Source organism: Canis lupus, chromosome 33 (assembly GCF_003254725.2).
Source record: "Canis lupus dingo isolate Sandy chromosome 33, ASM325472v2, whole genome shotgun sequence".
Classification (NCBI taxonomy): Eukaryota; Metazoa; Chordata; class Mammalia; order Carnivora; family Canidae; genus Canis; species Canis lupus.
Genome location: NC_064275.1, coordinates 15,904,644 through 15,929,021, shown reverse-complemented (window position 1 = coordinate 15,929,021; position 24,378 = coordinate 15,904,644). Strand labels below are relative to the sequence as shown.

At 38.1% G+C, this 24,378-nt stretch overlaps 1 long non-coding RNA gene across 2 annotated transcripts in view; it reads left to right on the top strand.

Annotated features, from left to right (window-relative positions):
* LOC112678658 (uncharacterized) overlaps positions 1-16,775 on the top strand; it is a 97,470-nt gene extending 80,695 nt beyond the window's left edge. The window contains exons 7-9 of one of the 2 annotated variants that reach the window (XR_003147754.3): positions 5,499-5,676; positions 9,610-9,811; positions 12,838-16,775. This is a non-coding gene — a long non-coding RNA (uncharacterized LOC112678658). The remainder of the gene's footprint in view (positions 1-5,498; positions 5,677-9,609; positions 9,812-12,837) is intronic. The other variant, XR_003147766.3, reaches the window with a different exon arrangement.
* The last annotated feature ends 7,603 nt before the right edge of the window (positions 16,776-24,378 follow it).

Below are 24,378 nucleotides of genomic sequence, written 5' to 3'. Positions count from 1 at the left end.
AAAGAATAACTGATAAATTGGATTTTATCAAAAGCAAAAACTTTTGTTCAACACAGGACATTATTAAGAGAATAGAAGGACAGGGGGAGAGAGAGAGAGAGAATATAAAGACAACCCACAGACTGGGAAAAAACATTTGCAGATCACATACCAGACAAAGGGTTATATCAGAATATACAAAGAACTCTTGAAATTAAAAAAATAATAATAAAATAAACAACCCAATTTTTAAAATGAGCAAAAGATTTAAAGATGCACTTTACCAAAAAAGATATATAGATGTCAAATAAGCATATGAGACTATATTTTGCATCATTGGTCACTAGGGAAATGAAAATTAAAACCACCATGAGATAGTATTTACACCTATTATCTTGACTAAAATGGAAACTACTGATGAAACCCAGTACTGATGAGGATGCTGAGCACAGGAACACTCATACACTGCTAGTAAGAGTGCAAATGGTCCAGCTCCTCTGGTAAAGAGTTTGGCACTTTCTCCTAGTTAGGCATACACATACTCTATGACCTGGCAATCCCACTTCTAGGTATATATATTCAAAAAAGGAAAGTTTATGTTCATGTGAAAACCTGTGGGTAAATGTTTATGGCAGCGTTACTAATGATCACCCAGAACTGAAAGCACCACAAATATCCTTCAGTGAGTGACTGCACAAACACACCATGGTAATCTAAGTATGGAATCCTATTTACCAATAGGAATAAGCTGATACACACTAGAACTTGGATGAATTTCCTGAGAGTTATGCTGAGTCAAAGACCTCAAAAATTCACATACTATATGATTTCATTAATACAACATTCTGGAAATGTCCTTCCCCTTTGAAATAAATAAATAAATAAATAAATACATACATACATACATACATACATACATACATACATATATACATATATACATATGAATGTTTGCTGGGGCTTAGGAGTGAGGAGGGTCAGTACACAAGAGACAGTCCAAGGGAGCTCCTTGGGGTACTGGCACTACTCTGCATCCTCTCTGTGGTCATGGTTAAACAATTTATACATGTTAAAATATCACAGAACTGTACATCAAAAAAGTGAGTTTTACTGTTTGAAAATAAAATTGAACTTCATCTGGGTCATTGTCACTATTTCATGTAGAATTGGAGAAATAACTTAGTGTATTCTCAGCTCCATCATCTGTATTTATTCACTAAGTGAAGGGATTTCATATCTTGGGTTTTTTTTTATTAATGTATTTTGATTTTCAGTTAGGAACTTAATACATGGCTCAAAAAGATAATATGAAAACTAATAGCTTTAAATTCTGATGTTTTTAAGGATTGTAAGCCCCCAGAGTTCTCTCTTCATATACTAAGTTCTCTAGTCTGCATTTAAATTAAAATGGTAATTTCTATAACATATTTAATCATTTATCTTCAGTAATGCTTTTTAAAAAATAGAATAAGATGAAATGTTTGCCTATTCTCAGTGCCCATTTCTGCATCTTTCTCAATTTATTCTGACACGTAAACTTTTATTTCTACCAGAGGAGACTGGAGTTGGGAGCTTTATTTAAATGGAATGATTGTGTTAATGTCGCTTTGAAAAAAAAATGTGTACTAGAATGTTCTGCCCAAAAAAGCAATGTTTTCTGGAAAACCAGAAATCAGTATAGTGTATATTTTTACAAACTTCTAATAAGAGGATTCAAGATCAATTGGGAGTCATAAGAAGGGCCTAAATTTTTACTCCACTTGCAAGCTAACAAGATAGTCTTTCACGGTTTCAAAAATGCCTTTTGCCAAAGGCTCCAATCAGCAAAACCATCAGTCACAGAGAAATGTTGCTCAAAGAAATCAGTATGATTTAGGGGCCCCCAAAGTAGAGAATGGCTCCCACTATGATGTACAGACTCCAGTTCATATTGGTTGCTCCCCATTCAAAGGATACTTGTTTGCAGATTGGCAGATAGAACAGACCAAGTGAGGTAGCACTGTCTCCAAAGTTTAGAGTGCAGAGCCTTCTTTGGTGGGGGGAGAGGAGAGACAGAGAGACAACAGTTTTCCTTGACTGCCAGAGAGATTGAATGTTGAGAATCTGTCCACACAGTCCTGAGAAAGTTTACTTGGTGAATAAGTCTTTGAATTTCATTGGGGTTTATGAGCTACCCCTACTGATGGAGGGAATCTAACGATGCAGTCAGGAACATTTAGACTGAGGCTTTTGTTTTGGTAGCCAACAGGACATCAACTATAGAGTGAAAGCTTTGGACACCACTGGCAACGTCCAAGGCAACATACCAGGTGCCATCAGTCTATGCAGCAGATTCAGTTCCAGTCACAATGTCCATGACAGCCAGGGCTAGGAGAGTAGCTACTGAATTCACCAATGATGAACCCACTCTAAACCTCCCCATCCATGTTGTCCTTTTCTATTATGCATAAAGGGCTGCTGCTTTGAAGTCCTTACAGGACTGTAATTTCTCTTTCTCTTGGGGATGTGTTCTGTTTCTGTTGGACTGCCTGGGAGGGAATGTGGGTGAGAGAGTAGCTTACCTGTCTCTCCAGCATTTCTCTCCATGCAGGAGTTCCTGAATGGGAGAACCCCTTCTGGTGCTTATAAGCATTCACAATACAGGCATGTCAAAAATCAAGACCAATTATACACTCACCAGTATAAACCACCATGGCAGTATGTCCCAAAGGGCCACACCTACAAGGTCAGGTTAGCTTCCCTTCTTCACTGTGAATGTTGCTCAAATCCCATGAACTGAACAGGGTATTTCCTCCCCTCTTGGGATGGTGTAAAATGGTGACTTGTCCTCCTATATTCAACAGAGCCTTAGAAGTTTGAGTCTTTCCCTCTCCATAATTTCTCAGAATACTTGGGCAGGTGCATATGGTGTTTGGTGCTCCTTGGGGACAGGGAGACTTTGGCTCCATTCCTAACTGGCTTTTTCTTTAAAAACAGTTGAGGTTAAATTAGAGGAGAAAGGACCAGGGAGGGGTCTGGTAGGGAGAGGATGACGGCTCTGGTAAACAGGTCATATTTACTTTCCATTTTGAGTGTTGCAGCAGGTGCACATAGCTCAACTAAATGAACTTCTAGTGTTTTCGATCCAATCAAAATCCAATCTCAAGTAGCAAGGTCATCATAAGCAACACCTTCAAAGTCAGCTTTGAAGACCCCTTAACCACCACACAGCCACAATGATTTACATTTGGAACCTCAGGATTTATGTCCTTTCTCTGACTTAGTCTTTACTCTTACAAGGCAATTTTTATAATGGAACACACATTATTCTGGAGTACTCCACTGCTGCATCACCAAGATAATAGTTTTTAAATACTTGTGATTTCAGTGTAGGACTGAGGGAGTCTTCTGAGGCAGCAGAGATGATAGCAAACATTTATCTAGATATAAGATTGTCATCTTAGACCACAGGCCATACACAGATCAGCTGTTGCCATCCTTTTTTAAGCATTGCGTGTTTCCCCATCTCATCTCCCAACTGAACTAGCCAAGGTTCCAACCATTTACTCAATTTCTCTCTATAGTGGTTGCAAATTTCCCACCTTTCATGCTCAGTGTGTTTCTCTGAAACTTGTCTGACAGAGGACACAATATTACACTTACCCATGATGAATCTTACTACCAGTTGTTACAGTGGGGTAGACTGGAGGTTGACTGTGAGACTGACCAGGAGGTCTCCCTCCTCCACCATGGGCAGCTGTCTTTGAATCACTTTCTTGTCTTCTATCTGACCATCTCTCCAATTTATCTTCGTTAACAAGACATAAATGGAGGACCATTTCGTGCCTAGTTGACTGTACAATTTGGTTAGATGTTCTGTGGTGATCAGTTAGAAATTTTCCATTTCAACTACCCTTCCTTCTGAGTTAATATGGAGATAATTGACTCTGTTCTCCTGTTAAATCACCCAAACTTCTGTTAAAGTGACCAGTGGAAGGAAGGAAATCATAAGTTTCAGTTTCTAGGAGGAAGAAATCACTTTTACCTAAAAGAATTTAATAAAAAAAAAGAATTTAATCAAAAAGAATGAGATGTTAAACTCATATATTTCTGGGGGGAGGGGAAGAGGTAGGAAGGAGAAGGCACTGAAGCTTGAGAACAGTTTAATAGTCTCTAATTGGTGCTGAAATATTTGGGTAAGTTCTGATTAAATTTGCCACGAGCATAAGTATCAATGGAAGAAAACAAGATACGAGACATTGGACAAGTTATAAATAAAGCGTACTTTCTCATTTCTATGCATTTTCTCAGCATGCACATGTGAAATACTTGTAGAGTTAGTTTCAGCATGCTAATGTGGAACACTGCCTGCAGGTTGAGAGCCCAGGCTTGGGAATTTGGCACACCTAGTTCTGACCGCACCACATTCTCATATAATTTTAAACAAATTTGTTAACCTTTTGCATCTAAATTTTTTTTATCTTTAGTGCTGTGACAATAACATATAATTTATATTGTTGTTGTGAAGATTAAAAGCTATAATTATTCATAGCTAACGACCATACCAATCTTACTTTGGTATTGCTAGAGCAGAGAAATGTAGGACAAGACTGAATAAGAATTGGTAGCTTCCTATTTACTAAAAATTCAGGAGTCAAGAATGCACCTCCAAATAATTCATAGTGGATAAGACTGATTCCTGCCATTCCATGATTATGGTTTTATCACACTGAATTAAGGTATCTCAAATGTATATAAAATAGTTGGTAGATGATAGAGGTCCCCTTTTTAGTTGTAGGAAGCATGATTGGGATTTGACGCTTCATTGAGAATGAAAGAGAAAAGGGAAGAGGTAGCAAATGGCAGGTAGGAAGTTCTACCATGAAAAAGGGTTGCCCTAAGGATGAGACAGTGGAGAATAAGGAAGTGCAGTTTATTTGAAGACAAATTTTACCACCTCCATAAGTTACCTAAAGTTCAATCCTATTTCAAAAGAATTAATATGCACACTTATGCCATTTAGCCAAAGGATTCAGGAGCTAATAAAACTTCACCATTGTTCAATTAGTGCTTTAGTCTTTTAATTTCATGTAAGTAAATAGAGATTTTGAATGAAATTCTGAACTTTCATATTTTTCAGGTAATACCAAGTTAATTACATCCTTGGTAACAATATATTGTTATGATTTCCCTTCATGCATGCAAATCAGGCATGGAATTGTATTATCTTCCATGGCCTCTCTTGTATGACCAGTCACACACTGGAAAATTTCTGTTTCCTTTCTTGCATTAGGTTATCTCTCTGCCTTGGTTTGAGTGTAGACTACTTATTAATGAATGAGATTCTTGGTGTTACAAAACCAACAAGAAATTGTATTATTTTTTCATGATAATAGCCATTTGTAAATTATAATCTTCCAAGACTCTTAGGAGATATGTATATAATTTATATACACACACATTTATATAATGAGAAGCTATATACATAGCGAGAAACTATATACTCACTGTATATACTTGCTGTATCCATCCTTTGTCAGCTTGAATGCTTCCAGAATATGAGGAGAGTACTCTAGCAAAGCAACCTCTTCTGTTGTTGAACAGCTCTGATGAGAAGTTCTTTCTTACATCGAACCTGAATCTACTTCTTGATTACAAATCTGCTTTTTGGAGCAGGAGAGAATAAGCCTTTCACTCTGCCATATGATGACCCTTTGAGTAAGTTTATGTTGCCCTCCATTGGTCTCCAATACACACAAATACACATACATGGCGTCAAACTATCAGGTTTCCCTTCATACTAACTATTTTCAGTGTGTTCATGTGATTTCCAGGATTCCAGGCCTTTCATACATTGATTTTTTTTTCCTCTAAAAGTCTGGAATTCCAGATACAGTAGTGTTGTCCAGGTGTAAATAATAACAATGCTCTCTTTCACTCTTACAATGTTCTTGTTTCAATGATAAATTGTAATGTCTCTGTTGTACAAAGAAAGATGAATTGCAAAACAGCACTCACAGAAGGCCTGCAAGAGCAGTGTTCTGGAAAATTCACTGGTACAGGATCAATTGCAGATGTGTGAGCTGCACTCTTCCCACACCCATTGTTTTTAGGGCAGTGCACAAAAATCTGTCAGGGCTCTCCATCAGATTCCATAAGAGGGACCACAGACCCCACGATTGTGGACTTGTAAGCTGCATGATTAGCGAAGTGCCAACTCGTCTATCCCAGAACTGGGATACCAAAGCTATGTAACATGGCAGCACATTGGCTACAGCTATTTTCAACCACTTCTGTGACTTTTAGATTGGATGTAGTTTAGCCCTTCCCCTGACTTGTCCAGGGCCTGGGGTCCAGGCATTGCAATTGATCATGATTAACTGCCTTAATCATTGGATGTAGACAGTTTCCAAGGAGCTTTGCAAGAGATCAACTCTTTTTATGAGACTAGCTTTCAGAAGATCAGTCAAATTAACCTCTTACTCAATTCTTCCTTCCTTCTCCAAATTAAGAAGTGGCCTTTAGGCATCTACCAAATCTACCATTTGGACCTGTAAGTTGTGTGGCTAGTGAAAGCCTCACTAAGCTTGATACTGGACGACAGTTAGGACTGGATAAATAACTACTGCCAACAATAGTTCATGTTTATCTCAGGCAGAATGGAAAGGGGTATTAATTTGAATAGTCTTAGAGGTATCTAGTTGGAAAGTGTAATAGGACAACTTTCTGTACTTCATTGTGGGAGTTGAAGACAGGCTAACCATGACTAACAACCAGGGAGCCTCTGTCATTACAGTGCTATTGTATTGTAGCTCTTGATCACATCAGGGAGAGACTGACACATCCATAATCATGCATTTAATGTTCCCTAGTCAAGGGCTCTGTCTACTACCCCAGGAAAAAAATGGGCAATTCCTGCCTTCGTGAATTTTTCCCAATGAACACTGCCCCAGCAATCTTATGCCAGTGCTGCTCGGCCATTTTTCTTTGTGTGCCAGACAGTCAACCTAATCGTATCTCATTCCACAGGTTTGGGGGAAAAGAGCAGATGAGGTGGAGGAGACCAGTTCTTATTACTCCTTTTGGAGTATTTCTATCTGTCTTTTCTTACCTAGCTATGTGGAATGGTGGGAAGTTTCCCTTGATACTAGATTTGGTTTAGGAACTTTCATTGACTTGTCTTAGGTTGGACAAATCACATGAACTTTCTAGTTCTCACATCCTTTATCTATAAAATGGGAGGTGTGGCAAAACATCCTATGATGATAATTTCTTGGGATTGGAAGCATGTCATCTTTGTATTTCCCTACTCCTGACCCATAGAACATAATATGAAGGTGTACTCTATAAATATCTGGTAGATGAATAAACAAATAAAGGATATCTCTTACCTTTCTTTTTATTGGTGTTTGTATGCTGTTCCAGCTTATTAAAATCCTGAATTTAATTCTGCCTTTCATCATAAAAACTAACTTTCCCGGGGCACCTGGGTGGCTCAGTAGGTTAAGCATCTGCCTTTGGCTCTGGTCATGATCCTGCGGTCCTGTTGAGATCCCTGCCTAGTGGGGAATCTGCTTCTCCCTCCCCCTCTCCCCCTGTTTGTGTTCTCTCTCTCTCAAATTAAAAAAAAAAAATCTATCTTTAGACAACCCAACTTGCCCTTCTTGATTATCACCTATAGACTGGATGTACCTTTTGCATATTCACCTTAGTCACTGATACAAAGATTGAATAGGATAGGTCACTGTATGTATTTTTCTTAGTTCCATCGGATACACAGGAAGGAAAATAGCTCCTCCATATTCTCTAAAGTCTCCATAAGTATTAAAAGCACCTGTAAAGAAATAAAGAGAAAATTCAGTGTTTTGGACTGAATGAACTACAAAATTACCAAGAACTAGCTGTTAAGATTGACTGTTCATATGGAAATGTATTAAAAATTTATTTGGTTCTTGTATTTAACTGTCTTGGCCAATTCTGTTTCTTAAGGATGGAAGATGGTGAGGACTTTTACTCTCTGGTCTTCTGGTATCTTGATCCCGAAGACATACAAGACATTCTTAAATAAGGAAAAAAAAAAAAAAAAAAAAAAAAAAGAAAAGAAAAGAAGGAACATTAACCCTTTATTGGGCTAACTTGGTCTTCCAATATATAAAATGATAGCAGATCATTAGTGACTATTAAACGAGAAAGATCTAGATAAGAAGCATTGATCAAACTGCAGGGATAAAATATTTAGATAAGTTTAAGAAATTTATTTAGAGTTTATTTTTTATTCTTTAAAATATTTTATTTATTTGAGAGAGAGAGAGTGTGTAGAGCAAAAGAGAGAGCACATGTGGTAGGGAGGGGCAGAGGGGCTGAGCAGGTATCCTGGATTGGGCTAGATCCCAAGAACCTGGGATTATGACCTGAACCAAAGGCAGAAACTTAACCAATTGAGCCACCCAGGTGCCCCAATTTATTTAGAGTTTAAAGGATGAACTGAATAGGTCTGGAAAGTTGTAAAGTCTTGACATTGTTTGAATCCTGGATATTTGTCCTATTAAAAATGTAACAAGTATCTTTCATAACCGGAGCTTAAGCAAACATTTTTATTCACACACACAGTACAACAAACACAGAGAAGATTTTCTGGTGCTCCTGATTAATGCTGAATCATCAAATTTTAGGACTGAGAGGGACTTTTGCAATCATCAGTTTAGGCAGAGATAGCATAAGAATTGTGACACTTCCACAGTTATCCTTCTACATTGTCATATTGTTATAAAATAACTGGGTATTTCTAAAATTTTAGAATAGGAAAAGGCCTCAAACTATCTCCTACTTAGCTCATGTCTTCTACAACTAAAAGATGGTTTAGAAATGAAAGCTAAACTGGGGCTGCAAAGGAACAATTGTTTTACTTCTTGTTAGGAAGTGCCCAGGTGACCAGACTTGATGTCAGGATGCTTAGACTCCCATATGTGAAGCTGTGTGCTCTTGGCCAAATGACTTAGTCTTTTGAATCTGACTTTCCTCGGTGAGGCTAAACATGGCTTGCAGAGAGTCAAATGAGACCTAACAACAAAACAATAATGTCATGGTGACAATGATAATATTTAATACTTACTTAACTCTTCTATGTAGGTACTGTGCTGTGTTTTAAATGTGTTTAAAAATTTAATTTTTGCATAATCACACAGGATGGGTGTTTATTTTCATGTGTATGAAATTTTAAAACATCAAAGAGCTATAGTGATGTGAGCCATTATTATTATTATTAGTGTCATATTAAATATGAGTAAAAAGACCGTGTTTTTAATGTTAGAAGTCCCCCCAACTGCCATGTATTTAAGACTTAACCAGGGTTCATTTGGCAAGCAAATATTTCTATTAAGAGCTATATAAGAAAAAACAGAAGCATGGCATCTTACAAAAAAGTTGGTATAAAATGAAATTTATTTGTATATCTTTTCCCTCATGAATAAAGCAGAGGATCTCAGTGGTCACCAAATACCTATTAGATCTCCTACTCTTCTAGCAGCCTGACAATTAGGATAGGAATTTAATTAGTTCTGGCCAATGAAATGAGAGCAGAATTAATGTGTGTTGCTTCTGGGTCAAGCAGTTAAGAGTTGATATGTCTCCTGCATTTTGCTTTCTCGGCAGTCATAATCCCAGATGCCACATGTTGCTGATGGAATAACAATTAGATGGAGGAGGGCACCTTGACTTGCGTTGGTTTGAATTGGGTTATATGTTACCACAGCATAGCCCTGCTTCTTCTGACTAATGTAATTATGCTGTACCTTACTTACAACCGTATCCTCCCAAGATTCTAGCATAATGTGATGGATGTAGGAATTGATTGGTAAGTATTTGTGCAAGTAATATGGTCCAAGCTCATAACTTTATACAGGTGGTTTCTGAGGTATGGCCAGGTTAGATTTAATTGCCTAAAGTACTAGAGATCAAGTTCTTTCCAACCTCTTCTTATAATTTGCACTAAGAAAAGATGAGAGTATTTGTGTGGCACACTTGGATAAACAGTCATGTTTGATGGCTGACACGCTCAAGGGTTTAGGTTGCCTCAGCTCCTTCCAGGCATACTAGGGCCTATGGGATCACTTTCTTTACCTAAATGTGCCATCCTATTTGGGAAAATCTAGCCCCAGATCACAACAGCTTATTAGCAATAGTTTCAAGATTAGAACCCAGGTGGCTTGACATGCTCTTTTACTATACTGGTCTTAAGTGAATTGAGAAGATTCAGATTCCAAAAAGTGTTTTGCTCTTGATTTAGCTACACTGATTGAATTGAGCAAATTTTGACTCCTCTGTCTCTTCACCTGTTAAAGAAGAGGTTAATCTGTAAGGTTCCTGTAGCTTAAGAGTTTTATAATTTTTTAAGAACAAGGAAATATAAGGGAAGGGAGAAGAAATGTGTGGGAAATATCAGAAAGGGAGACATAACATAAAGACTGCTAACTCTGGGAAACGAACTAGGGGTGGTAGAAGGGGAGGAGGGCGGGGGGTGGGAGTGATTGGGTGACGGGCACTGGGGGTTATTCTGTATGTTGGTAAATTGAACACCAATAAAAAAAATAAATAAAATAAATAAAAAAAGAACAAGGAAATATACCATATGCTATGTAGACCCGACACAAACTGAAATGACTATTTTATGATAATACAGTAAATCTGATCAATGCAGACAGCCAAACTAGATGATGCCGTGCCTGAAGTGAATTCTATTCAGTTTGGCTATTTATATTTATCACCTAAATTGAATGATTAGGTAACCATGATCCTTATGTGAGAAGTCAGCAATCTGCAGTTGAGTTGTAGATTCTTGAGTGGATTGACCCACATTTCACAAGTATCACCATACTTGATGCTTATGCATATGCATATGTGAAGACAGTATGTATATTAAGCTTATATAGGGTTAGTTATCAAGTGCTGGGAAAGCCTGACTCAGATACTTTCAAAGGAAAAACATGTAAAACATTTAATTTAATATTGTTTAAAAAGTTAATACAACACTTTACAGCTTGGTAGATTTTTTTTCCAGAAGTATATATTTTTAGTTTACTCTCAAAGCTTAATTCCCATTAACCACTTTTGAACTAGCAAAATATTTAAATAATTAAGCATATTACTATTTTAAGTGTTCATACAGGGTTTTTGATGCACTTGAAAAGTTTCTCTGGGGGAGGAATAAAATAGTTTTCCCTCTACCATTTTAGCTTCATGGGCTGGGGCCCAGAAATAAGATTGGGAACAGTAAAAAACAGATTAATAAGAGAAAAGCAAACAGAAGTTTAATAACACAGGCATCATGCATATACGTGGAAGCACTCTGATGAGTTGCTCAAAGGGATGGTTATAACCTGGGCTGATATAGCACCTTAATGAAGAACAATAATTTTGTAGAGAAGTGACAAGACAAGGAAAAGGACTTTGAGCTTTTAGGTTCAGCAAATTGAGGAAGAAAATATATGGGGAAACTAATGGTAAACTTTACTAAAGTTTGTTATGTAGATTCATCTGGGCTAATCAGGTCTAGAGTTCTCCCCACTGATTAATTTCTCTCCTTCCTGCTAAGGAAGGGGGGACGAATATCTTTCATATTTATGTCTCCCTTTTAGGCAGAGAACTTTTCTTACATCTATTTGTTCTCAGTTGTCTCAAGCTCAAAATAATCAATATGCCAAAGTAGCATATTTTGGGGTGGCCTATTCTGCTACTTTTCTATTCCATGTGCTTATTCATAGACACGCTAGTTATTTCATCCAGGTTGAAAACCTATCGATAACGTTTTGTGCTCTGTTCTCAAATGCCCTCAGTGACTCCATTACCATTGATACATATGGTAAATAGACCGGGAGAATAGCCTCTCTTTGTAGGACTTAATTAAAATGCTTATTTTGCTTTGAAGGATATTCAAGATGGATAGTGTTTCTTTTAGTGGAATAAAAAACAGTATCAGCTGATTTTATGACCTTTAAGTGAAACACATGAATTTCTCATGCTTTTTTTCTGTCTTGACAAACGTGCCACATGTCACTCTGAAGGGCCATCCTCTTCCTCTGGCAGCTTTCTTCCCTCCATTCAGTGACATAAGCGGCTCTCACAGATGGAACCGTGCTGGTGCGCTGAGAGTTAATCCAATTAAAACAGCATAACTAAATAATAGAAAAATGTTTGCTGCATATGGAGGGAAAATGACATTTGAGAACTCATTTATTAGATTGATGAACTGAGACATCTAATGCAGTGTTTTCCTGACATGCTTGGCTGGTGGTGGTGGGGGGGGTGCTCAATTTCAGAACCAGTTGACAGACTATGTCCTGCCTCATTAAGGCAGGCTTAACGCTGCCTACATCTGGAGAGTCTTGTATTTTTGTGTTTTAAGTTCAGTGTGAAGAATATAACATGTTTGTGAAATTTCTTCTGGATATTCTTTGTGAATATGCAAATAAATGTGGGCACAAAGTGAAACTTTCTCATCTGGGCCTCCTGTAGCTGAGGCAAACTTTATTAAAGTCTATTCCCATGGCGTGCTTACTTTCATCTTTTATTTTTTTTATATATGAGATTGATCTTTGCTACTCCCCTACACCCACCTTGCGCTGTAGTCACATTGATTTTCCCCTCACTGCCTGATGAGTGCCTGCCTATTCATTCATGATGGAGCTCAAACATCTCTTCCCCTGGGAGGGCGGCTCCTGGCATGACAGCCATGGCAGTGCCCAGAGGAGGCCTGAAGAGCACTGATGCCACCTGGGTGTCGTGAGTTGTGATTTACTGCCTATAGTGTTATTTAGCTTTTCACCTGTTTTTGTTGTTTCTTCATTTGCCTTCTTTTAACTGTATCTTTTTCCTCACTCTTAGCACCCTGGCTCTTCAGCTAAGCCCATGCATCCATATCCAAGACACCACTCACCAGCCCTCCACTGATGACCTCTGCTTTGTCATTTTGATTCCCAGGACCAGGCTTCTGCTTCAGTTTCTGATGTTTTATACCTGTTTCCCTTCATTTTCCTTGCCTGAGGAGGTCACCTATGGACAGTCATCTGTCCGAATGACTTGCTGCTGCTTGGACACATGCCTGGGCTCCTCCTGGCCTCTCATGCTGTGCGCTCTGGCATTGCAGGCTGTAGAGGCTACGTAGCCTCAAAGACTTGTTTGTATGCAACTACCTTTGAGAAGAGAAGTGGCCAGAGACTGTTCCTTCCTGCAGGTTAATATTGGGCCCCCGAAGTATGGTTTTTAAGTGAAAATAGTTCCAGTGCTCTAGCCAGATAGCATTGAATAAGGGCGGTGTCATGAGGTAATTGGAAAGGTGCTTGTGAGAGATCTCAGGGGCCCCAAGGTGGCTTGGGGGTAAATTCTGCCCAATGGGTACACTTGAGGGAATGGGGACAAATCATCCTAATCACACCATTTATTTTGAGATGTATAACTTCTGGGAGAGTCTCACTGTTCAACATGTCCTCTAGCAGATGCTGAACACATTTTCTGGGTTCCTGGGGGCTTCCTTGATGTCCTCGACACCTGTGTCTCAGAATGGTTATCAGGCTGGTGGGGTACTTTTCTTATAGCTTAGTATTTTTACATCCTGGAGTAAACCCCTGTGACTGAAGGCAAACCTTGAGTGTTTCTCCCTTGGATTTCTTAGGAGGAAAAGTACATACTTATTGGAACCTTGTGACCTCTGCTTAGCAATAAAGTACTCAAAATTGCCCGAAGCATGCTTGCTCTTGTCAAGCCCTATGAATGTTGGGCTGCACAGTGATCTAGACATGTGTCAGGTCCAAGCACCATCCTTTGTCCTCTTGCCCTCGCTGCTCTAAGTCAAGACAATTATAGTTCTCTGTGGGTCTGAGATAGTTTTTCAAGCCTCCACCTCATATAACAAGATAATATATGGATTTTAAAATAAATATTGGTTGATCCAGAGTCAATGAGGTGGCTACTATCCAAGATATGTTCTTGAACAAAAGTGAGTTTGCATCTCACAAATACGTGCATATATGTTCATGCATGCAATGTGTGTGTACTTCTATATTTCTTTTATAAACGTAATCTGAATTTCACATAATATAAAATATAATATTTATAAAATACAGTTTTATGTTATAAATTCTATGTGCACACACATTTCCAATACTTTAGTCACATGCACATACTTGCAGCCATAGCCTTACAGTCAAACTCAGCTTCTTTATCAGAATTTTTAGCAAAGGGAAATAAAATTTCTTGTTATTCAAAGTTTGTCCCAGGAAGCCTTCCCACCCATGATATATGTAGCCACAGTGTTGCTAAGTATAGAGGCCAGTCCTTGTTCCTCCAAAAGATTTGTTGTGTTTTCCGGTGTCATGGTACCTCAGCTAAGCACTGCTCAAGCATTTACAAATGTAGCTACAGTTGTCAAGTGATTTCATTATGACAGTAGTTTTAATAATACTCCTAGGGGTACATTAAAAAAAATAAACATGCTTCTATATATAATATCAGCTGAAGGGTATTACTGGATGTAGTTTTGCTTCTGAAGTGTGAAATACTCTTCTTTTGAGGTAGGGAGATTTGGTCTTACAGAAATTCTATCCAATGGCTTCTCCACACCTGCCCTCAGTTTTTACTGTGTAATAACTCTGTGTCTCATGTCCCTGACATAGAGTTTCTACTTCGGAAAAACAAATGTGCTGCTTTTACACATCTCAGCTAACTGGCCCCTAGCTTGCATTATTTTATTACCATTGGCTGGACTGCTCAAACTTCTTCCTGCCTCCCAATCTTCCTTTAAGGATCTGTCTCAAAACTCACTCCTTGTTCTCTTCCTGGATTAAAGCCATGCATATTTGATTACTCCAGTCATCCCAGCACCCTCCCAGCACATGTGGGAATGAATGCTAACTACAAGTCTTATGATTGCTTCAGTTTCTGCCATTTGGCCATGGCTTTGAGTCATTTCAGTAATTTAAGATTTATAAGTAGGGTGGGGATGATGGAGTGCTAATGGCTTAAGTCAGTGAAGAGGCCTTGGGAAATTGAGGGTTGGGCACTTTGGGAACATCAAGAGAAAGTGCCCTTGGAATTCCCTTTGCTGGTTTCTGGCAGAAGTGGCAGTGATAAGCTGATCCCCTTAAGGGTCTTAGCAAAATATGATCATCACTGTGGGGGTCACAAGGAAAGGACAGGAATAGATGATCTATCAGCACACTTGAGAGAGCTTCACAGAGAATTTTATCTCTGAATTGAAGCAGGTGCCAGCAAAACATGGATGAATCACTTGGATGTGAAGGTCACCATGGTCCTAGCAAGAGATCTACTTCCTCTCATTACATCAAAGATGCCACACAGAAATGGAAGGTACTTCAGGAGTACCACCTGGACCTCTTCTTTGCCTATTGTGTTGTCTCTCCTCTTAACCACACTGTGGCCTACTATGCTGGTGTAGAACTCCTCTTTAAAATGCTGTTTTTCTAGATTCATAAGCAAGTAGTAATCATTCCCAGTGTGTCCCTACCTAATCTAAAATGCCTCCTCTTGTCAAACATGGAGAAGGTTCTTTCCTTCTGCCTTAAGGCATTAAAACTCAGCTTAGCCTTCCTTTGTGGTCTGAATTTGCTTAGCTAAAAATGCTAGTGAAATTTAGAAAGATTATCTCTGTTTCCAAGATGGTTTTCAAACCCTATTTATTATCTTGCTTGTCAGTAAGTCCAATATTTGCCCTCTCCTTTCATGGGGCAATAATACTCAGATTCAGCACTGGAATTGGGAGGTTGCTAGGAATCTTGAGTTAAGAGGGCAATTAAATACATATGTATAATATTTGTATATATTTTCACAATCTTAATATCATCCTATCACAGACTGATTTGTTTCTAGTACTTGGCTATTTTCGAAGACTTTATTGGTCATCAACTGAATTCGTATACATAAGAACATTGTCAGGTTCACTCATTTAACAAATATTTGCTGAGCACCGATTAAATTCCATGCACTATTTTAGGCATTCGAGACACATCTTTAAATGACAACAAGGGTCTATGCTTTATAAGACTAACTCTCTAGGACAGAGAAACAAAAAATAAAAGCATAAAAAATATAAAAATCATATTGTATGTTATGAGGTATTTAGTGCTATGGATATGAAAACAGAAGAAAATAAGTCTAATCCTGAATGTGGAGTAAAAGGAAGAGATGGCTCAGAAAGTGACATTTGAGCAAAGCCGTCAGGCAGTGTCTGATGGAAGAGTGTTTCAGGCTAAGAGGACTACTGGCATAGAGGCCCTGCTGGGGGAGTACCAGATGTGCTCCAGGAATGAGAAGCAGCCGGTGTACCAAGTGGGGAGGGAGCAAGGAGGAGAGTAATACAGGTTCTTTAAAACAATTTTCAATTTCACAAATAAAGAAATGCTTAAATATTAAAAACAATCTTTAAATTGATAAGATAAATTCTTAAAACAAGCACATTGAAGAATACATATTTTAGCAAATTAAGAAGGATTTTATCAGCTTGCTTTTAATTTAATGTCGATTAATATACTTTAAAAAATATTCCACTTCTTAAAAGGCTTGAATCAAGTTTTCCTCACCATTTTATCTTTATGTGCACTCTAGTATGTACATCCTAGTCATAAATATAAACATGTGCATATTCTTACATATGTGTATTCCTCCTAACATGTGAATCAGCCCATTGAGAACTTGCCACTTGTCTAAAGACACTAGCTTCTTGCATAGTGGCTGAGGCTATCTAATTATCTAATTTGTGTGAATGTAGACAGCTAAACTGAATAAAATTCACTACTGGGATTAAATTACCTAGTGTGCTGTCTGTGATGATTAAATCCACTCTATAATTACAAAATAGTTGCTTCATTTTGGGCTCCTTCAACACCGTGTCAGCACCACACATACCACAGCGAATTCTCTTGCTAACAAAAAATTTTAAGTGTTAGAGCTGGAAAAATTCTTACAGATTATCTAAACCTCCTTGTTTTATAGGGGAAGAAATGGAAGCTCACACAAATGACAATTCAATCAATGTAATTAGTTATAACTCAAAACAGTGCCTAGCATCTGAAATATTTTAATCAGTTGTCCAACCAGTGTATTGGAGAATATGACAGGGCCAAAAACTTTCAGTATTGGGCCACCTGGCTTAGGCCATTGCAAATGCTTTGACATTTCCACTGAAAAAAAATGGGGAGCCATTGCAGGCCTTGAACAGAGAATCAATACTAGGCTAATTGTATTTTAGAAGGATCACTGCAGCTGCTGTGGGGATTGAATGGACTGAAGGGGGTTAAGGGTAAAAGCAAGAGATCAGTTAGAGAGCTATTGAGGGAATTCAGGGGAGAGAGAAGATGGCTCAGTTCAGGGATTTATAGCAGTGGAGGCCTTGGGCAGAAGAATAGATTTTGGATATATTTTGAAGAGGAACCAAGAAGACTTTTGAGAAGATCAAATATAGAATATGAGGGAGAGGAGTCAAGGGTAATATCTTTGCTGGAGCTGGCATAATAAACTATAATGGGCGGGTGGTTTAAACAACAGAGATCTATTTTCTCACAGTTTTGGAAGCTGGAAGTCTGAGATCAGGGTGCCAGCATCGTCAGGGTTGTGTGGACTCTCTTCCTGGCTTGCAGACAGCTTCCTTCTTGTTGTGTCCTCACGTGGTGGGAAAAGAGAACAAACAAGTTCTTTGGTGTCTTCTCAAAAGGGCACTAATCCTGGGATCCCTGGGTGGCACAGCGGTTTGGCACCTGCCTTTGGCCCAGGGCGCAATCCTGGAGACCCGGGATCGAATCCCACGTCGGGCTCCCGGGGCATGGAGCCTGCTTCTCCCTCTGCCTTTGTCTCTGACTCTCTCTCTCTCTCTCTCTGTGACTATCATAAATAAATAAAAAAAAATTTTAAAAAAGGGCACTAATCCCACTATGAAAGCCCCATTCTCTTTACCTCATCTAAACCTAATCACTTCTCAAAAGCTTGATCTCCCAAATGCTATCACACTGGGGGGGGGGAGGGGTAGGACTTCAACATACAGATTTCTGAAAGAAACATTTCAATCCATAGCAGGCAACATCAAAATTTGTGTTGAGAAAACCAGGAAGGCTGTAGGTGAGGATGTTTTGTGGGAAGAGACCAAGAGTCCAGTTTTGGACATGTTGAATTTGAGATGGTTTTAAGACCTTCAAGTAGAAAAGTTAGTAGGGTATTGTATATATGAATCTGGAGGATGGAAGAAAGTTCTGGATAAAGGTATAAATTTGGGAGATGCTGGCATAGAGATGGTACTTAAAACTATTAACATCCGTTTACTTAGAGACTGTGTTAGTTTGCTAAGACTGCTGTAATAAAATATCAACTGGATGGCTCACACAACAGATATTTATTGTCTCATAGTTCTGGAGGCTAGTAGTCCAAAGTTCGGGTGATAACCAAATTGGTTCCTTTGAAGCTTTGTAAACAAGACTATATTCCACACGTCCCGGCTTCTGATGTCTGCTGGAAATCTTTGGTGTTCCTCAGCTTGTAGTGTGTGATTCTGATTGCTGACTTCATGTTCACATCACATTCTCCCTGTGTATGTGTGCGTCTGTGTCCAAATTTCTCTTTCATATGAGGACATCGTCCATATTGGATTAGGGGCCCACTCTCTTCCAGAATGATCTCATCTTAACTAATTATATCTACAACAACACTATTTCCAAATAAAGTCACATTCTGAGGTATAAGGGGTTAGAACTTCAACATGAATTTGGAAGGACATAATTCAACCCATAATAGGAACGAAGCATATATTTTTTAAAAAGAAAAGAGGCTCAAGATCTAGGAAAGGAGACTGAAAATGAGTGATCAGTGAGGTAAAGAAAAAACTAAAAGATTTTATTCTGGAATCAAGGGAAGAGCTGGAGCTTACATTAACCTATTATGGTTAATTTGTCAACACCAATTTATACCTACCTACGCTCCAGAAATGTCAAGATCAATTCATTTGCCACTGTTTTATAACCATTGTAAGTTTTTCTAACCATAACAGATAGTTTATATAATGTTTATTGAGAAAATAATCAACAAATGGGTCTTCTATCCCTATGACTTATAGTTTGATCCTCAGGATGCTGCATTGTTCTGGGGTGCCTAGCTTTATTTCTACCATAGAAGGGTAGGCTCTTTTAGTATAGGGATTGTATCTTCTGCTCCTCTCTATTCCTCACAGTGTCTAGCATATACCAGGTACATAGTAGACATGTAATAGACAGTTGTTAATTGATTTCTAGTATGCAATTTATGCTTGTTAATACGCTAGTTCACAAGTGTTTTTTTAATCTTGTTGATAAGTGTATTATTCCTGTCATAAAAGACATTACTCATAATCTGGAAGACAGGCTAAAAACATCAATTATAATTCTACTATTACAAAACAAATTCTTCTAGAATTTTAATCTACTTTTTCCGGTTAAGTATTTTGTTCTTGATTTTGTACATAGCTTCCATTGTCCTTTTTCTGTCTGCATATGTCTTGTTTTCTTTAATAGATTCTGAGAGTATTAAGGCCAGGAATCTTGTCTTTTTACCTTTTTTGTTCCATTAATGGTGTATAGTTCAGCAGCTGTCTCTATCCTTCTCCCCCTGTTCTCAACTCACATACTTTGGATTTGCAATAATCATTCAACAATGAATTAACAGCCTGATTCCCATACTCACTTTGAACAAGATTTCCACTCTCATTTCTCACCCCTCAGATATTCCCATCTCTATAATCCTCTCTTGTGATTTTAGCAACAAATCAGCACTTTGCTTAAATCAGGTAAGATTCAAGATGATGTTATCAGGGCCTTGTTGATCAATATTGTTCAGAAAAGCACTCTCCCCATTTAGACCAAGTACTGACTCTAATGCATCAGAAACACGGCACCTTTGGTCTTGTTTTTCAGCACCATGTTTTGGTGCTATGATTGAGAATCAATTGAGAAACAGAAAAGGGAATTAGGCAGCATGCCTGGATCACTACAACAACTAGCAACAAACATTCCTTTCATGAGAAGCAATTCGGGAGAATGAAAGGATGTGGTAAAGGATAGGAAGTAAATATTTTTATTTTTAATGAGTGTTGTTTGCTTTATTTATCAGAACGTGCCCAGTGAAAATATTTTGAGGTTTTTGTAACTGTAATGATAGACTACAAATTAATGACTATTTACCTCAAATCCTGGAAAATAAGTAAAATATCATTGAATACAGTTCTATAATTAATTGAGCCGCACTTTGGACAGAATACCCAATACAAAAATGTCTTCCAATATGCTATATGAAGCATCCTACAAATCCATAGCAACAAAGTTTCACATATTTGCCAAAATTACCACTCTAGACTTTAATTTAGTCCACTGTTGGCAAAGAGAGATAATTATCTTCTTCTAAAAGCAGCCATAAAAGTTTCTAGGTGATTTTCTTAGAAATCTTTTCTCCACACCACCATGAAAGCTAAGGAATGCTTAACTTTTGGGATACATTGTTAAAAATGATACATATGTGGAAAAAATTTAAGAACTTACAGGAGATCATAACATAAAGTGATGGAGTAGTAGAGAGAGGACAAAAGATTGTCATCAACAACAACAAAATGAAATAGAGCCTTGGTGACCTATTGAACACCATTCCTATGGAATATTAGGAAATATCATATACATGTAATGGGAGTCCCAGAAGGAAAAGAGCAAAAGAGAGACAGAAAAATAGAAAAAATAATGGCCAAACTTCCCCTAAATTTGGTAAAAACATTAACCTACAGATGTAAGAAAATCAGCAACCCCTAAGTGGGACGCAAAAAGAAAGCCACACCAATGCACATCATACACTATTGAAAAGCAGAGGTTTTCAAAAATCTTTGAAATCATAAAAATAGCCAGAGAGAAAAAACTAGACATTCAAGGGAACAATGATAAGAACAACATCTTTAATGTGCTGAAAGAAAAAAATACATTGTTGACTCAGATTCTATATTCACTAAAGAGATCCTTCATAAATGAGACTGAAATGAAAACATTTTGAGATAATGAAAAGCTGGCAAAATTTACTGCCAGAAGACCTGTACCATGAAGAATGCTAAAAGAAGTCTTCAGGTTGAAGGCAAATAGCGCCAGATGGAAATTCAGATCTATATATAGGAAGGAGTAAGGAATTTGGTAGTAAATATATAGGTAAGTGTAAAAGACAATCTGATTTTTCTTCTTGCAATTTCTTTAATGGACAATTGATAGTTTAAAGCAAAAATAAAATATTTTCTTGTGGAATTTATAACTAGATATAAGAAAAATATGATATCAATAGCACAAAAGATGGAATATAAATCAAATTATATTGTTGAAAGGTTATTATATTTCATGTGAAGGATACAATTCTAATTTCAAAGTACATTATGGTGGGCAGCCCAGGTGGCTCAGCGGTTTGGTGCCTCCCTTCAGCCCAGGGTGTGATCCTGGAGACCCTGGATCGAGTCCCACGCGGGCTCCCTATATGGAGCCTGCTTCTCCCTCTGCCTGTGTCTGTGCCTGTGCCTCTCTCTCTCTCTCTCTCTCTCTGTCTCTCATGAATAAATAAATAAAATATTTAAAAATAAATAAATAAATAAATAAATACACACACTATGGTAAGCAAAGGATACGTACTATAATCCCTAAAGAAACAAATAAAACAATAATTAATATAAAGAATTGTAGCAAAACAAACTAAAGAGAAAATAAAGTAGAACACTAAAAATTAAAAAAAAAAACAAAATAAAACAAAAGTAGCAGCTTTGATTTCACCTATTGCTGTTTTCTTTTTGAACATCTCATATCCAATTGTTAGGGGGTTCCTGCTGGCTTTACCTGCAAACTATATTCAGTCTATTTTTTGCCACCTACACTGTTACCAGCTTCACTAGCCTCTCTTAGTAAAAGCCCCCTAACTGGTGCCCCAGATTCTGTCCTTGCTTTCAGTGAGTCATTCTTAGCACAGAAGCCAGTGATTCTATTAAATACGAAAGGCCTTCTAGTGGCCTACAAAGCACGGTGTGTTCTGGCCCCAGGGCTTGTGTCTACCTACATTTTCTATATTTCCCCCTATTGCTTCTCCTCCTCCAGCCACAGAGGCCACCTAACAGTCCCTACAGCACACTAGACATGCTCTTATCTAGACACATTCATGCTCAGTGCCCTTCTATTAGCCATTCTGTCTAAATACAGTTTCTATAGATGTTTACAAGGCTAATTCCTTACCTCCTTCTGAGTTTGCTGAAACTTCAACCACTCAGTGAGACTTCCTTTGATCAACCTATTAAAAATCACTACACCATCTCCACTATTCTGATTCCTTACTCTTCTCTATTCTTTTTTTTGTTAGCACTTAACACCCTCTAACATAATTTGTTTACTTGTTATATTATTTATCTTCCCCTAATAAGACAAAGTTCTATAAAGATCCGCACCTTTTTCTGTTTGTTCATCGTAATTGATACATGTCAAGCACATAGAGCAGATGTTCATTAAATAATTGTGGATGAAATGAATGAATGAATAAGGAAGAACTAACTTCTTGTCATTAAGAATATATGTATGTATTTTCAGTATATAGTATAGTATCTGGACATAGTTCAACAAAAATTTCTGGACTCACTTCTATGAGATTTGTTGTGTGTAGACCGCATAGGAGTGCTGCTTTCCCTACTCAATTACAAATTTAAGTGATAGATAAACCTAAAGATAAGATGGAGGCTAACTTTTTTTTTTAAGATTTTTTATTTATTCATGAGAGACACAGAGAAAGGCAGAGACATAGGCAGAGGGAGAAGCAGGCTCCCTGAGGGGAGCCCGATGAGGGACTCAATCCCAGGACCCCAAGATCATGACCTGAACCAAAGGCAGATGCTCAACCACTGAGCTACCCAGGTGCCCTAAGACTAACCTGTTTTTATCACTGATATGGCTGACATTACTTTTAGCAGTGGTAAGACTGATATTGCTGGCCATGGCTTTTTGACTGAGGGCACTATTCACTAATAGCCAACCCCACAAATTGACAGACCTACTCAGCCTGTCCCAGGAACTACTATAAGACTCATGGGTCGATTCTATGAAACTTATGGGACATAAGAAGAGAAGAATATATGCTCTTTGGTTGAGAGAGAGAGAGAAAGAGAGAGAGAGAGAGAGAAGGAGGGAGAGAAGTGCTGACCTAAGCATTCCTGGCTTATTCTTTTCAAAATCAGCATTTGAAAAATAATCTTTCTTTCCTTTGGGAGGAACAAGAAGGGATTATACAGAAGCTGAGAATCTTTTCCTGATGGATGTCTTCCATTATGGAAGAAAACAAGAGTGAGAGAGAATTATATCTCTCATATCTAGAACATAAACCACAGTGAATCATCAGTGTAAGGATAGCATTTGATTGTATGGCCTTGGGCAAACTCACCTAGGAAGAGAGTATAAAGAAGGCTGAGCTTAAGTCAGAGGCTTGGGAGATCATCAGTACCTGGAAGGAAGTGTAACAGACTAAATTAGGTCATCTTCCTTCCTTCCATTCATATGTTGAAACCCATATTTAGAGACAGGGTCTTTAGGGAGACAATTAAGGTTAAAAAAGTTCATAAGATTGGGACTCTAATATGATTGGACTGGTGTCCTCATAAGAAGAGGAAGAAACACCAGAGTTTTCTCTCCACAAATGCACAAAGAAAACGGCATGTGAAGACACAGCAAGCAGGCAGCTGTCTGCAAGCCAGGAAGAGAGCTCTCATCAGAAACAGAATTTCTTGGCATCTTGATTGTGGTCTTCTAGCCTCCAAAACTGTGATAAAATAAATTTCCATCTTCTGTTGTCTAAGGAAGCCAGTCTGAGGTGTTTTTTTTTTTGTTTTGTTTTGTTTTGTTTTGTTTTGTTTTTGTTTTTGTTTTTTTTTTTGTGGGAGTCCTATCTGACTAAGACAGGAAGGTCACAAGCTGGCCAGTAGAAGACAGAGGAGCATGTGGGCAAGGGTATTGTCACAGAAACAAAGGGCAAATAGTATTTTCACAAGGAAGGTGCACTCAATGGCTTCAAATGTGGCTGAGAAGGCTAGAATGTCCACTGACTGGTGACATGGATGATTTTGCTGTTGTGTAGCTTGATGGACATGGCTGTTAGGGTGGAGTTGGGACAAGCATAGACAACTGCTTCAAGAAGTTGGCTCTGAAGCTCCTCTATAGGCTGGAAAGAAAGGAAAGGGAAAAGGGAAGGTAGCAGTGGGGAAGACACAGAGGTAGGTGTTAATTTGATGTGTTTATGTGTAGTAAAGAGCCAAACCAGCCTGATCAGAACAGGGAAACTACTTAAGAGTTAATAGCCACATGGTTAGATGGAATAGGGCTAGATTGATTGTCTTCAATCCCAAATGGA